This window comes from Octopus bimaculoides, chromosome 8 (assembly GCF_001194135.2).
Source record: "Octopus bimaculoides isolate UCB-OBI-ISO-001 chromosome 8, ASM119413v2, whole genome shotgun sequence".
NCBI classification, from domain to species: Eukaryota; Metazoa; Mollusca; class Cephalopoda; order Octopoda; family Octopodidae; genus Octopus; species Octopus bimaculoides.
The window spans coordinates 69,656,615-69,661,713 of NC_068988.1; the positions used below are offsets into that span (position 1 = coordinate 69,656,615).

The following is a 5,099-nucleotide window of genomic DNA, read 5'->3' on the forward strand; positions in this document are numbered from 1 at the left end:
AAAAACGCCTGGAAACTTTTAAAATGCCCTACAATCTAGGGTATTGCAAAAAATTGGCATTTTTATCTATATCGTCGGAAAATTAGATAAAATAGTTACTTTGTTTCAAAGAAAATCCGTCCAGGTGTTTTCGAAATATTTTGTCTCTACATCCCCTCTTTCAGTGACTCGTACTTCTGCTTTGAGAAGACCCACGTGACAGACACTCCCTCTTTGTCTCTTTGGTAATGTAGAATTGTTGCTTCCACTCATACAATTTCTGACCGGAATAAGAACAGTCCCATAATTCCTGAGTTAGCCAGATGATATGTTGCAATAGCCTGGCGGTAAGTTTGAATTTTTTTCATCCAAAGCATCTGTTTGCACTATTATATTTTTGGAGTGTTCTGAAAACAAATATATTATGTATATTATATTTCTTATTTCAGAAGTAGCTAATTAATCGTAAATTAATTTAACTAAGGTTATTTTTTCGTTTTGTTGAAATTGACCTATAATTTACGCAGAGGCTTACACGTGTGTTTTTATATAAGAGCAGCTTTTTCGAAATGATTGAAATGTGTGTAATGAACGATATTTTGAGAAATAGTTTTTCGAAAAGAGACTTCGATAGAAAACAATTATAAACAGTAGGAGACCAACACCGAAATTTATCTAATTTGTGAAGCTACAAGAAATTCACGAGACAATTTCAGGTTAATTTGTATGAAAAGAAAAAATGGCTAACTGAAAGTACTACACGTAATAGATTATTCTGTTGGCCTTGTTTACTTTTTTGCTTAGAAAAGAATGTTTGGAAAGATAAAGGCTATGATGATTTAAATAATTTACATATGGCTATGCTGAAGCACGAGCGTTTTCAAAGGCATATTAAATCTTTGATAGATCTTAAAATATTCGGGAATGTTCGCATAGATTTACAATTAGATGCATGTAAAAATCAAAGCATGCAACATCCTAATGAGAAAGTTAGACGAAACAGATTCATTCTGCAATGATTGATCGATGTTGTTATTTTTTAGGCCTTCAGGAATTATCGTTTCAGGGTCATTTTGAATCTGAAGGCTCTAATAATTGTGGAAATTATAAAGAACTCGTATGTTTAATCAGTAGATATTACAAAACAATGGAAAGTCATCTAGCTACAGCTTCTATCTTCACCGGTCTGTCCAACAGAATTCAAAATGACTTGATCGATGCAATTCATAAAGTTATGTTGAATGAGATGCAAAAGGAAATTGAGCAAGCTAAGTTTGTTTCTATTCTTGTTGATGAGACATCTAATGTCTCAGCATATTCACAACTGCCAACAGTTTTACGTTGAAGACTGTATGACGAAAGAACGATTTATCGGTTTTATTGATGTTAGTGCAGATCGATCTGAAAATGCTTTATCTGAACATGTCTCTAAATGCATTGAGACGTGAGATTGTGGAAACAAATTGATTGCACAAACATATGATGGTGCCGCTACAATGGCAGGACAATTAAATGAGTTACAGGTAAAAGTAAGAAAGAAATATGAATGTGCCATCTTTATTCATTGTTGTGCCCCTATCCTAAATTTAGTTCTTTCACAATCATTCTCTATCTCATCCTCCGTTGTATTTGCACGTGCACATTATAGATTAATCTATTTCTACGATGTGCCCAAGTGGACCAATTTGGTAGGGGTTACGCAAAAGATAATTACTTGTAATGTCCCTCATGTACTGATACCATTGAACAACAGCAGATTTTGAAAGACCGACGTTTTAATGGACTCTTTACCATAAACAGGTAGCGTATAATTTATTTACTTTGTGTAAAAAAGTTATTTACTTTATTTAGAAAAAACCCTCATACATGTTTTGCGCACTCGCGGTAGGTTGTCGTAATATCGACTAGTCACGACTCGCTAGCGCGGATGCGCGAGTGTGCACACCGGGACCACTTTTCCTGAATAGTACCTAACACGGACTGGGTTCATTTTTTACGAAATCACCCAAAAGGGCTAATGCATTAGACAACATTGTTAAAAAAAGATTTCCGAAAGCAACAGCAACTAGATGAAATTACTCCTCACGTCTTATTATTACCACAAATGAAAATTATAATTTCATAATCAGCCTTTTTGAACACATCATTGAAAATCCTGAAGCATGGGATGATACCACCATAAATTCAGCAATTGGATTCTTACACACTTTAAAAGCTCCTGATTTCTTATTTTTGCTAGAAGTATTCAGTGACTTTTTATTCTTTTACCGACGTCTTATTTAGCATTCTCCAGAGTAAAAGTCATGACATAGTGTATTGTAAAGAGCAAATAGATAAAACTAGAACTGTACTCGAAAACAAACTTGATAATTTTTCAATCTTTTATGATGTGTTAGGGGGAAAATAAGGAGTCGATGCAAGAATCGGAATTCAGAGATCCAAAAATATATCTATTGAGTCCCAACGACATTATAGAATGCTTTATAACAAAATTATCAGTACAGCAGTTGACCAAATAAAAGCAAGATATTCATCCCTAGAAGAGTTTAAATTCATGGAACTTTTGAATTTCGACAAAGTTGAAGAGTATTGCAAACAATTTCCTGTTGACTCTTTAGATTCTTTAAAACCCACTTATGGCAGATTTTTTTATGTAATACGATTACAAAGTGAGCTCAATGTGATGTATTCAATGAAAGACTTTAAAAAGCGAAGTGTAAATCATTTAATGAGTCACATTTACAACAGTGATCTTGTTGAAGCTGTAGCAAACTCATAAGAGGCAGAAAGAGAACGTAAGTTCGTTTGCCCGAACATGAGAAATTATTGATTTCTCATTGGTTAAAAATTACTGCTCATATACGAATTATGAACTTCGTTGAAAAAATCTTTCACGGGGTTACGGTTCTATGATTCGTGTATGAGTAGTTATAAAAACCCTGATTTTCGGCAAACTCTCCAGTGATCGTCGGATTGACACTCAAATCCACGACACTCACCCTTTTGAGTATCAGCTAATATATATGCCATATTCAATACTCAAATCCGACAATATTGAATTGTCGTGAAACCTTATAGTCAGAATGAGAAATTAGTTAATATAAAATTTAAGTCGCAATTCTCTACGACGAAATGATTTGTTTCTAAATTTCTATAAATGTTAAAAAAAATGTATATAATAAATTAATGTAGAAACTTAATTCCTGTTACTTCTCGTTTCTTTCAACTTGTTGAATTTATTTCTGTATATTAATGAAACTGTATTGTTTTATGTGTAACGGTCAAAAAAATATAATCTATATCTTCAACATACATGTACGTAATGAACGCACGTTCAGCGTCTTGGTATGATACATCATAACATTTACGCAGCTTAAACTAAAAGTTATGCTTAGTGATAAATACTTATAATTAAGTTATAAGTGACGAGATTATCATTATAGCTTTTAATTAATAAACAATAATATTTGTTATAATTTACAAATGAAAACATTGTAAATAAAGATATAGTATATCTCAAACTTCAACGACCTGTTGTGATAACAACCACATAAAAAAGTTATGCCAGAACTCTTCAATCTGTGCAGTTGATTTTGACAATTCTGTCTACCACTGCTTCTGTTGAGCGATCCTTTTCTGAATTAAGTAGAATCAAAACATACCAAAGAAATGTAGGAGAAAGAAGACTGCCTAGGTTGGCACTAATGTCAATTGAAAAAGATTTCTTACAACAATTGATGAAAAGAGAAAATTTCTATGAAAATATGATAGATATATTTGCCCAGAAAGATCGAAGAATTGAATTAATTTAGAAATTAGGTAAGTAACATTTTAGAACATTAAAAAAAAAAAACTTAATATATTAAAGGGCATATATTGCAGGTTTTGGTTACTGTTAGTTATAACGTAAGGTTCGACCTTTTTACATCAGTATTGTTTGGCAGGAGAAATGGTTCGATTTCTTCGTCAAACCTAACCTGCATAGGTTTTCCTTTCTGTGCTGCTGGGTGTAGTCTATTTACGGCCGTAAATAAGTGTCTTTTTTCACTTTCAATAAGTGTCTTGTTTCAGTCTCAGCGATGTTGGCTTCTGCCACAACAGTTTTTTTTGGGGGGGGGGCATTTTACAATGTTGAATTTCCGCTGTCTTTCATTATGTGTGTATTCATGTATATGCGTACATTTTCAATGTGTGTGCGTGACACATAGTGTTTTAATACACAGAGTTCAGTAAGTCTCAGAACAGTCTGCTTGACTATAAATAATTTACCCGGAATTGACAAGTAGCATGATAAGGCACCTGACTTGTTTCGAGAGCATAACGATCTAAAACCATGACCATATAATGTAACTAAATATGTTCTCTTAATTAAATCATTTCAAATTGATTCGGCTCAACCAATAGGTATAGGGGCTAATGCAGAATTGCACCTCTTTGAAAAACGTATTTTCGTGAAAAAAATTTTCGGATTCCTATCTTTAACAGAGATTCCGAATATGCAAACATATTAACAGAATCCAATTTCATCTTTATTCCATTTCACTTATGATTTTTTAGACATTTTTAAGGGAGTGTGAGGATGGGAAAGTAGTGACGTTTCGAAGAAAGAGAAGAATACACTTATTTCATGGTCATCTCTACAGAGCCATTTTTTTATTCCCTGCTTATTTTAGGTCATACGGAGGGGCTTGCATATTCAGAATCTCCCATATGTAAATCGTAGGAATACGAAAAAGTTTTTACTGAAAAAGTGCCGGGAGGTGGGGGAGAAAGGAATTCGTTGCATGCCCAACTCCGGAAGTCACCGCACGCCACTGATATTTATATATATACATATATATAACTTTGATAGGTTTCGGCCAGTATAGGTCCAGGCCATGCCTTACTCAATATTACCATTTGGTATATATATATATATATATATATACCATCTTCATCTTTTGTTTTTTTCTGAATTCTGCCTATATATATGTGTGTGTGTGTGTGTGTTATATATATAGAGAGAGATATACATATATACATACATATATGTGCATATATATATACAAGCATATGTATATATATATATATATATGTATATATATATATATATATATGCATGTATATATATATATATATAT

The 5,099-nt window shown here is 32.8% G+C and overlaps 1 long non-coding RNA gene across 1 annotated transcript in view; it reads left to right on the forward strand.

The window, feature by feature from the left end:
* The first annotated feature begins 215 nt into the window (after window positions 1–215).
* LOC128248586 (uncharacterized) overlaps window positions 216–5,099 on the forward strand; it is a 118,655-nt gene continuing 113,771 nt past the window's right edge. The window contains exon 1 of the long non-coding RNA XR_008264763.1: window positions 216–326. This is a non-coding gene — a long non-coding RNA (uncharacterized LOC128248586). The remainder of the gene's footprint in view (window positions 327–5,099) is intronic.